Source organism: Eriocheir sinensis, chromosome 7, assembly GCF_024679095.1.
Source record: "Eriocheir sinensis breed Jianghai 21 chromosome 7, ASM2467909v1, whole genome shotgun sequence".
NCBI classification, from domain to species: Eukaryota; Metazoa; Arthropoda; class Malacostraca; order Decapoda; family Varunidae; genus Eriocheir; species Eriocheir sinensis.
The window spans coordinates 14921895-14933903 of NC_066515.1; the positions used below are offsets into that span (position 1 = coordinate 14921895).

The window sequence follows — 12009 nt, forward strand, 5'->3', positions numbered from 1 at the left end:
GAGTCCCACAGCTGTAACCTATAAACATTCCTCTGTTCATTTTTTCCAACACTGTGACCTCCAAAACTAGAGTACAGTATAGGTGTACTAGTGATCCACTTTGGCTTACACCTTTTCACAAAGTTACTGCTGACATAGGTTCTATCTGCACCATTATCAAACATAACCTTAGCTACTACAATATCACCATCTCCTGTGCTTACTTGGACCTTTGCAGTCTGTAAAATAGTGCAGTTACTACCCTGTCCAGACAGAAGTACTACATTCTCAGGCTTGGCACTTGTGTCACCACTTTTGCTTTCTTTGTCTTCTTCCTTCTTTAAGCTTAAATCTAACTTCACGCCACACATTAGTACATTGTGCATACCATTACATCTTGTACACTTTATGTGGGCCTTACATTCTCTTGACATGTGTCCACCTTTTAAACACTTGAAACAGAGACCTAAACCTTTTATTTTTTCACCTCGCTCCTTTCCATCTAAGTTTAACACAGCATAGCAATTCTCTGACTTATGCTTTTTACCACAAAAGGAGCAGAGAACACCGTCTTGCTTAGAAGAAGCGTGGAGGGCTGCAGCGGAGTAAACCTTTTCCTTAGAACCTTTACTTTCAAACTTCTTTTCCTCACTAGTGGCCTTCTTACCTTTAAAGGCTTCTGACCTTTCTAATCTTGATATTTCTTTGTGTAGGAATTGCAACAGCCACTCCAAATCACTTTCGTGTCCATCCCCATCCCTGGCCCATTCCAGCCTCAGTTCATTGGGCAGACGGGACAGGATTATAGGGGTGAGAAACACTTCACACTGCTTCCCACTGACACCTAAAGCTTCTAAACTACGAATATGTGTTAGGATTTCATCGCGCAACTTCCATAGTTGTGCAACACTCTTTGTTCCACTTTGGGTAAGGTTGACATGACCACATAACAAAGCCTGGACGTGAGCAAAAATGATTCTTTCTGGCTTTCCATAGCGGTCTTTCAACAAGTCACGGGCAACTTGATAATTATCACTGGTATGTGCCAACCCCTTGACCACACTCTTGGCATCCCCTTCCAGCAGAGACAACAAATAGGTGAACTTACTAATTACTGGAAGGTTAGTAGCATCAATGTGGCTGTTGAACTGGTCCCAAAAAGACTGCCATTGCGTGACTTCACCACTGAACTTAGGCAGCTCCAATTTGGGTAACTTCACGTTCACAGCTTCTGAGTTTTGTGATCCACTTACTATACTTGGGGCTGGAAACCCAGCTGGGGCTGCTGCCACTGCTAACTCTCGTATCTTATCCTCGGCTTGAACTCTGGCTTTCATACTTTCTTGTTTGAAGGCGTAAGCTTCATCTAATTCTTGGTCTAGTTCTTCAACTTCGACTTCTTCTTCTAGTTCTTCTTGTACTTCATCTAACTTGGCTAGTCTTTTGTTGAACTCTTGGATGACGGCCTCAAGTTCACTTATGGAGGGCGAAGGCTGAGTCAGCATAGCGGAGAGCTCTTGTGCTGTCCGCGTCACCCAGCCTCTTCTCGCCGCTCTCTTCTTCTTAAGCTTCTCCATGTCGTCGTCCACTGCACAAACTTGTCTAAATCTTGAGCTTAGGTACTTAATTCCCGGGTCTGGGCACCAGAATGAAGAGCTTCTATTTCTTCATCGTGCAGGAACTCGGAGAAATAGGAGAAGTTCTAGGGATAATGAGACGCCATGCCTTTGTCCACAGGTCCAATTCTGACTTTCTTCACTACAGTCTTACAAAAGTACAAAAACAACACAACATATGAAGTAGGACTTATATCTTATACTACATAAATACAACACTAATAAGCATAAGTACTTAGGTTTCTCATCCTTAGAATACAGCACCTTTGAAAACTAGAAATACAGTGGCAAGGATATAATACTGGCACAATATAGGAACACGACAAATAAGAGAAACGAGCTGGCCAACCCATTTTGAGGTAGACTTAAGAAAACATAACAAAACTCATACAAACTACACTTCTGAGGTTTTTCAGATTTAACAGCCACTGTGACATCCGGGTTACCACAATTCACCTTCCCGGGAAGCTGGGACACAATCCGTATACCTGATACCCGGTCCATTCACTGCTGGGTGGACAGGGTCAAGGGATAAAGAGACAGCCCATCTAACTCTGCTCCGGCCGGGGACTGAACCCGGGATCTCTAGGTTGTGAGCCGAGCGCGCTACCATTTACACCATGGAGCTCCCGTTATTTGCGTAATAAATTTATTAAAAACTTTTAAAATCAAAACTATTGATATATGAATGTAGTTATTTTTATTATCCCTCTTCCTTATGATTATTTATTAGTTTATTACCCACATATATTAGATCTTTTAGGAATAATGATAGGACGATGAGAAATGTGAAGGTTCTTGCCGTAGAGCAATGTTTCCGTTATGACTCCATATCATCAATACACATTATAACTATGCCAAGCCAAAAAACATCCAAAGCACTTTATAGCAGAAAAAAAATGAAGAATGCATAGTTTCAACACTCGCTTCAGTCGCTGCCTGCTGGACATTGTCCATTCACGTGCAGTTCTGACTCCATTAAGGCCCGTCCACGACGGCTAAAGAAAACTGCACGGCGTCTGGCCCGAGTCACATTCGCCTGCCTACTGTCTGCCTTGGATTGTTTGATCTGGTAACACAGTTTCAAAGCGAGAGGAAGGGTATTTTTCTTGTTACGAATTGTTTCAGATGAATTTCTAATGGTTCACAAGGCACACAATACTTAAGTTAAGAATTGGCAAATGAGCGTGCCGTATCAGCACACATGCAATATCACGTTCGCGAGTCCACCTGAAAAAATCACCTAATTCTCGTGGAACAGACTTTTTATAGCAGTAGGTTTGCTATTATACTACTACTTCTAGGGTAAATATAACAACGCGTGTTTCATTATCTTTATTAATATACATCAGTAAGACGTATAGGCACCACCTGCAGCTAAGACAGCATTCAGCCGTTTAGGCATGGATGCCACCAACGCACTAGTTATATCTTGACCAGGTGGACGACGGAGGTGCTCCCATGCTTGCATTGCACTTCTGACGACAGCATCACGGTTCCTTCCCCTGTCCTGCTCAGGCATATGTCGGACCATTGCTGCCCAGACGTGCTCGATGGGGTTGATGTGGCATCAGAGTGACGTGTGGATGTCGGCCAAACCACTCTCTAACAACCTGGCATGTGTGGATTGGGCTGTTATCCTGGAGAAGGTAGAAAGGCTCCCCGTCGGGGAACAGCAATGCCTTTACCGTGGGAAGAAGGACCTCCTCCAGGATTCATCAGATTTCATCAGAAAAGACTACATTCTCCCAAAAGTCTGCTGGCATGTCAGCATACTCGAGCGCATACTCCATGCGCTGCTCCATGTTACGCTCGCTTAGTTTCTGCTTTGTGGCTGGCCTCCGACCTCGGAAATTCCTGTTGTGAAGCCTGTTCCGAATGGTCTGAGTGCTGCACTGCAGACCCTGGTCACGGCGAATGTTGACAGCAGGTGTGAATGGGTCCTCATCGATGGCGTTATTTATGGCCTAGATATAAAACCACAAACACCCAATCAGTATGGTAAGGTGAATGGTGAACAGCAACACGAGATATTATATTACAACACATTACCCTATCCAGTTATTGTCACCATGTTACTATTTACATTATTAGTACAGACTAATATTCTACTACAGAATGTAATATTCTACTGTAGAATATTATATCCTTAACCTGGTCTTCGGCTGCGGAGGTGCAGCGTGGGCGCCCGACTCGTGGCATGTCCTCTGTAGCACCAGTGTCTGCGTGCCGCCGAATCCACCGTGCTGCTGTGTTCCGGTGAATACCAAGCTCACGGGCAATACCAGTTATGGTAAAACCCCTAGCATGGAGGGCTACGATAGCCCCTCGCGTCGCCTGCGGTGTTTCCATGTTGACTGGCATGGCCATGGTACGAAGATAACCACATTAACATCCTGTCAGTCTTTGAAACGTTTCGGATTTGGGTTGAAATGTTTCGGATCTGAGTTATGAAACAATCGCTTGTGGTTCGAATCTTGCAGAGAAGCCACAGTCAGGCGTGCCAACCCTCCCACAATATCAGCGGATGCTCGAATGTTTACAGTAGTCATCGCACCCCTTATGCACCGATACTTTTTGTGACGACTGTACCTAGTTGTGACATACGGGAAAAGAACTACGCTCGCGCTGTCTCGTCTCCATATCCACTTTTATCAAACGTTTCCTTAAAATCATGAATGTTTTTTGCACAAACCACCTCCTCCTTCAGTCTATTCCATAGCTCAATGCTTATGTTTGGGAAACTAAACTTTTTCACATCTCTCCTGCACGTGGTCGCCCTCAACTTTTTTCCATTTCCTCTTGTTTCTCTCTCGTTATACACACACAGGTCCTCGCTGTCCAAATGCTCCACTCCACTCGCCACCCTGTACACCGCTATAAGATCTCCTCTTTCTCTTCTTCTCTCCAGGGTTGTGAGTCCCACCCATGCTATTGAGTCTCTCCTCATAAGTCTGATCTCGAAGTTCCGGTACCATCTTTGTTGCCACTCTCTGCACTCTTTTCAGCTTCCTTATGTTCTTCTTTTCGTGAGGAGACCAGACCATCGCTGCATACTCTAACCTTGGCCTTATCATAGTGACTATTATTTTCATCATCTCCCCAACCAAGTATACAAATGCCGTCCTTATGTTCCTCAGCAAATTCAGAGTTTGTCCCGTCATCCTGTTGATGTGTTTGTCTGGTGACATGTTCTCTTAGAAAGTCACTCCCAAATCTTTTTCTTCTTCTGCATATAATCTCACTTCCCATCTTATAGTCATATTCACATCTTCTGCCACTCCTACCAAACTCCATTTTTTTACATTTCCCAAGGTTGAACTCCAACTGCCATATACCACTCCACTCCCATATTCTATCCAGGTCCCTTTGCAATACCTCACAGTCCTTCACATTTTTCATTCGTCTCAATAGTTTTGCATCATCTGCAAACAAGCTCACATAGCTGGACACTCCGTCCACCATATCATTTATATAAACAGCAAACATTATTGGTGCCAACACTGAACCTTGCGGGATTCCACTCCTCACAGGGACTTATGGAAACCTTGTCTCTGATTATCGTCCTCATTTCCCTGTTAGTTAGGAAGTCCTCCAGCCACTTAATCAGTCCATCACCCACTCCACTCCTATTTTCAATTTTCCAAATTAGTCTTCTGTGCGGTACTTTGTCAAATGCCTTTTTCAAATCCAGGCACACTCCATCCCCCCAGCCTTCTCTCTTCTGTATTAAATCTGCCACCCTTGAGTAGTAACACAACAAGTTGGTGACGCAAGATCTCCCTCTCCTGAATCCAAACCGGCAATCCGAGATAATTTTCTCACTCTCTAAGAAATCAGACCACCGGTTTTTCACCAGGCTCTCACATATCTCCGCAACCACACTAGTGAGTGATACCAGTCTGTAATTTAATAGGTCCTCTTTCTTGCCTCCCTTAAAAATCGGTACTATGTTTGCTCTCCTCCAATCCTGCGGTACCTTTCCTTCACTCAGGGACGCACTCATTATGAAGTGTAGTTTCTCTGCAAGTTGCTCACTACATTCTTTCAAATCCACCCTGATACTCCATCCGGCCCCATCGCCTTTCTCACATTCAGCTTGTTCAAACTTTCCTTGACCCCCCTGCACCGTTTACTGTACCTCTTACATAACCCTTCCTCTTTCCTGGCCCGGGGGTTGTACAATTTTTTTTTTATGAAAACTCATATATATATATATATATATATATATATATATATATATATATATATATATATATATATATATATATATATATATATATATATATATACACACACACACACACACACACACACACACATATTGTAACGGAAGAGGGAAGGAGGTGGCGCCCCTGGGGCCTGATTTCGTCACAGCTAAGGGATCGTCTACTGGTCGGCGTGCCTGGCTTCTACTTCGCGGGCCCGGGTTCGAATCCTGGCCCGGGCAGTTGGCGTGCAGCTCACTCAGCTGTTCATCCTCCCTCTCGGGCTGATCGATAAATGGGTACCTGGGGAAACCTGGGGAAGGTAAACTGTGGTAACCCGGATGTCACACTGGCCCTGTGTCCCGGGGTAATGGGCTGGATCTGGATCTGGACTATAATGCGCAGGGCACCCATCAGGTGCATAACACGCATATTTGTGTTGGCTGTTGTGGGGACGGGGGAGCCGAGTGTGCAGGGGAGGAAAGTGTATCAAGTGTTAAGTTACAATACCTGGGGACACCTTATGATACCTGGTCGACACCTTATAATAACTTAAGAAGCTTGGGGACATCTTGCAAAACCTTAAGATACTTGGGGAAAACTTATGATACCCGAGGACACTTTACAATACCTGTGGACACCTTATGGTACCTGGGAACACCTTAAGATACCTGGGGACACCTTACAATACCTTAAGATACCTGGGGATAACTTACAATACCTGGTGCTCCTCCCAACTCTCACTCGAGGAGGTGCCATTGCCGGAAAGGTAGGTGGAAGGTTGTGCTGCCTTGGGTTTCCGGACGTAATCAAAGTCCCAACCGTCTAACTTCTATGACTTAAGGAGTCCTTAATGGCTTAAAGAGAGGCCTAAAAGCCTATAAGGAGTGGAAGCGTAAGAGACTATTTACAACACGGGAAAGATGTGTGAAGGAGCTGTAGACCTCAGAGAACATTTAGACATGCCGTTCAAAGTGATAAGTACAGCAATACCTCGGTTTACGCGTGTCTTAGTTTACGAGTATTTAGATTTACGAGAAAAATATTCACAAAAAGTTGCCTTGGCTTATTTGCAGTAATTTGGTGTACGAGCATCCGGTTTGTACAAGTCGAAGACGTGAGGATGGGTTCCTTTTTTTCACCACACTCAGAGCTGAAAACAATGGGAATGGAGTCTCAAGGTAGTGTCACACTGGGCCTTTTTCCTCCAAATGCGTTGGCTGTAGAAGCAACCGGTAACTCCAACTTTTCTGGGTGTGCGTCACACACAACCAAGGTCGGTTGCTCGTATCTACAACGTAAACAAACCAGACGCCCTGTATCCACATGGCGCCATTTGAAAAAGTAAGGGCTGTCGTGGCATGTGATGCTGGTACTGAAATTATGGACTTGTTGCTACAGTTAAATGGAAGGAAGAGTTTGTGGGCACGATCATGGCTTCAAAGAGGGAGGACAGGAGTGTTTTCTTAACCAACAACTCGCTTCCGGTTGGGCGTACGGGCAACCGTGGTTGCTCCTAACTCCACCGGTTGGAGGAAAACGCATAGTGTGACACCGCCTTCAATCCGCGTTGTACACTCGCAGAGGTAGCACCTGTGCATTCGAGTACGCTTACGTTTGTGCTCTAGTGTGATCTTTGTGTTTTCAGAACTATATTATTAATATATTATTTATGTATTATACCATATAATTATATCATTTATTTCTATATTATTATGCTACACTATATATATATATATATATATATATATATATATATATATATATATATATATATATATATATATATATATATATATGAATTATTTCATTATATTATTTATATTATTTGTCATTGCTATTTGTTAGTGAAATTACCTTTAATCTATATATATATATATATATATATATATATATATATATATATATATATATATATATATATATATATATATATATATATATATAATAGCATGTAAAATGATTTTTATTTTAATATTTTGGGGGGATATGGGACACATTAATGGGATTCACATTAATCTAACTGGTGAATTCGTTTTGGTTTACAAGTGTTTTGGTATGCGAGTAAAATTCCTGGACGAATTAAACTCGTAAACCGAGGTATGACTGTACCCCAATAAATATGACATTCCCTAGTATAAACACGAATGAAGTGGAGAGCTACTTGAAGAAATTGAAGAAGCACGATGCTGCAGGACCAAATGGTATAAAATCAGACATATACAAAATAATGGAAGATGACAATCATTGTAAAATAACTATGTTCAACTGTTTAAATAGTAACTGAAAATAAATCAGCAATACCTAAGAACTGGAAACACTCAACAACATTATTAATACCGAAGGTCAAGAAGCCCAGAGTGGAACAGTTAAGACCAATGGCACTAAATGATATATCATACAAAATGTTCATGTCTGTTATCAATAATAAAATAGAGAACCACATAGCAAGAAACAGATGCAGCTTAGACACACAGGCAGGATTCACTGCGGGTAGTAGAACTGAAGATAACCTACTTACACTGCAATACTGTGCACTGAGTAGCTTTGAGCAGAGAAAACCATTGATAGTTACAGCAATAGATTTTACCAGAGCATAAGATTCGAATTAAAAGAGAAAAAAAATCTAATTAAAAACTCTGATAAACATTCATATTATATTCATGAAATATTGTAGATATTATTGGCAGAGAATACTCACAGGATAAAACCAGTATTAAATTAGGCAATGAAGTTCAGTTAGAAGTGGAAATAAGTAGCGGCATAAAGCAAGGATGTACAGTATCAACGACACTTTTTAAACTGATTACATACTCAATAACTGAAAAACTTAATGAGACACATATTGGGTTCAAGGATGAAACCTTTTATATAAACACACTTTTTATGCAGATGACGGCTTTAACTTGACGCAGTCAGTTGAAGATGCAGAGATAGGACTACAAAAACTAGACAAGTGGTTGAAGAGTATGGCTTACTGACAAACAAAGAGAAAAGCAATATCATTATATTGTTAATTAAGCCACCTCCCACAACACACAGGTCGTGAACAGAAGGACAGCAAAGCGGGCGCCAGCCGACAGCGGCCCACACTCAGACCGCAGCACCACGAGGGAGGCAAGGAACGAGGCAAGTCACAAAGAAACACATAACACAGGTTTCCTACTTTACTCTCAAGCTCCAAACACGTACACTGAAGTCCACAGGGCACGGTACATCTAAAGGGGCACTCAGGGGCACGACAGTCACGCACACAGCTCTCCGAAGCATAAACACCGACCACTCCAACTCAGCAGTCACGCCTCAACCGCCCCGCAGCGCGTCTCTCTCGCAACTCTCCCTCAAGTGGCCTCAACTGTCCCGCAGCGCACGCCGTCACCCCTCTCTCATCTCGTCTCCCCATACCCCCTGCATCGCTCACCCTCCAACTGTTGCACCATTATAAGTTAACTTTGCATCATGCTACCCACGATTTCATCACATTACACATGCAATCACACACATACAACACAAACAAACACCCAAGCACACCCACTGGTGTAACACTATCCCCCCTCCCCCCCTTCAAAGGCAGTCGACCCGGCTGCCCCAACATACAAAATAGAAAACACATGAAATAAAGAAAATTAATTAGTCCTCTGGAACATCGCAGAAGTCTCTCATCCAACCCGGTCTTAGCCGCTCCTGCCAAGGTCGCTGGTATGGAGGTGCGGAGGGCGGCATGCAGGCGGTGGCACCCATAGGGGCGTCTCCAGCCCCAAATCCTGGTTGAGGGTCACCACTGGCGTCCGCCGCATCGCCCGCATCCTACAAGCGCTCGTCCGCGTCTCGGTCGACCTCTGTCACGTCCTCTTCGCTGCTGCTGGGGCTCCCACCCTTCTCACAGGTGCCCAGCTTGGCACCAGCGGTTTCCTCATGAGCCTCGTCGAAGAGGTCAGCCACCAGCACCGCAACCAGCTCCTCCCGCGCCCCCAAGGGGCTCCGCCCGTCAGCCACTCGACCAGCCGCAAGTCCTCAGTGGGCTCTTCCACGCCTTCTGCTCCATGCAACGCTCTGGATAGTCGACAACAGATCCTGGCCTCCACCCTCGGGGCAGGGTGCCCTCGCTCGGCTGTAACTACCCCCGCGCAGCCAAGCTCGAAAACCTCCGGAAGCAAGGGCACCTGTCCACGCACCCCCTCCTGCTTGCGTCCGAGGCCAACACAAGCCTTGGTCTGCGTTAGGTAGTAGAGGCCCAGCAGGCACGGCTCCTACAGACCGGCGACGCACACTTGGCAGCCGCTCCACTGCGGTGCCCACGCCGGCACAAGCCTCCACTGGCCCCTCGAGCTGCACACGGTACCCCGTGTTGGGCCGCACCGAGGCCTCCTCAGCCCCGGTGTTCACTGTCAGGCGACATGGCTTCCCGTCCACTAAGCCTCCCACTTGCATCGCGCTGGTCGGGCGGCGGCAGCTTACACAAGGCGGGGCCAGGGGACGGACGACGGCTGGGATTCGGCCCCCTTCTCCAGCCCGTCCGTGTTTCCCGCCCGCGCCACGTCCTTGGGCCTGGGACAGGCTCCAACCACGTACACTTAAGTCCACAGGGCACGGTACATCTAAACGGGCACTCAGGGGCACGACAGTCACGCATACGGCTCTTCAGGCAAGCACAAACACCAACCACTCCAACCCAGCAGTCACGCCTCAACCGCGCCGCAGCGCGTCTCTCTCGCAACTCGCCCTCATCTGCCCCGCAGCGCACGCCATCATCCCTCTCTCGTCTCGTCTCCCCATACGCCCTGCATCGCTCACCCTCCAACTGTTGCACCATTCAAGTTAACATTGCATCATGCTACGCACGATTTCATCACATTACACATGCAATCACACACATACAACACAAACAAACACGCAAGCACACCCACTGGTGTAACAATATTTAAAATGAAGAAAAAACTGCAAGAAATAAGAGAAATAAAAGTAGAGAAACAAACTGACCATTTGGGTGTAACAATTAAAGATAAAAAAAAAAGATTGTTTCAAGCAACACAAAGAAAAGATGATAAAGAAAGGGAAAATCTTTATGAATCAATTACTAAAGGTTTCAGGGGCCGTGTTTCCCTGTTTTTTGCAAATAAAACTTTAACAAAGCGTCGGACAAGGATGTTATTTTGGCAGTGGATGTCTGAGACCCCGACCTAATGGGCAAAAATATGAATTGGTGTCACATGTGGATAATGAAGCACTTATAAGAGTAAATTTAGGGTAAACTTGGCTAAAAGTTAAAGGCACTGTGAGCGAGGCTAGCCCCGCCAACGACAAAGGTGTTGTTGGGTAGTTGGGTGGGGATGATTGTGTGAGGAAGGAAAGGTAGGGTATGGGGGAGGTTGATGAACCAACAAGGGATGAAACCAGAAACTACTGCTCGCTTACACACATGTAGCATGTACTACCAATAGTCACATTTTCCATGTAAAGGATAAGTAATTTCCTTCGAGTAAAACTGTTTCTCCCGAACTGATATGATAGTCCATATAAGGAACATCCATATTTACAGTAGATTAAATATTGCTACGGTGTGTGTGTGTGTGTGTGTGTGTGTGTGTGTGTGTGTGTGTGTGTGAAGCAGTAAGACATAATTGCTGGTTGGATGGATGATTACTCATACGTCAGAGCTAAACGTCACTTTGAAGTCACGAGAAGATGAGCGGGGCGGGGCTAGCCTCGCTCACAGTGCCTTTAACTTTTAGCCAAGTTTACCCTAAATTTACTCTTATAAGTGCTTCATTATCCACATGTGACACCAAATCATATTTTTGCCCATTAGGTCGGGGTCTCAAACATCCACTGCCAAACTAACATCCTTGTCCGACGCTTTGTTAAAGTTTTATTTGCGAAAAACAGGGGAACACGGCCCCTGAAACCGTTAGTAACACCAATTTTAGCAAAAGCCGTAACAGATTGCTCATTGGCAAAACATACTGGAAAAGTGTCTCGGCCCATCTTTCATGCATGGAGTGGACATAATAAATTTCAACAGAATAGATTTAAATAACCTACAATCCCTGGAAAATAAAGCCTATAGACTCATATTTAGACCACCAAATCATGCAAAAGCCAGCATATCAAGGGTGGAAATTGGAAGTACTGCTATTAAAGCTAGAATTGTAAAATAAAATAAAATATAAATTAAATTAAATATGAAAATATCAAATAAAGAAAAA

At 44.5% G+C, this 12009-nt stretch overlaps 1 long non-coding RNA gene across 1 annotated transcript; it reads right to left on the reverse strand.

The window, feature by feature from the left end:
- Positions 1–8956: 8956 nt before the first annotated feature.
- On the reverse strand, positions 8957–10824 carry LOC126992823 (uncharacterized). Its single transcript, XR_007747102.1, has 2 exons — positions 10467–10824; positions 8957–9981 (listed from the first exon to the last, which is right to left on the reverse strand). It is a non-coding gene; the product is annotated as an uncharacterized LOC126992823 (long non-coding RNA).
- Between the last annotated feature and the right edge of the window lie 1185 nt (positions 10825–12009).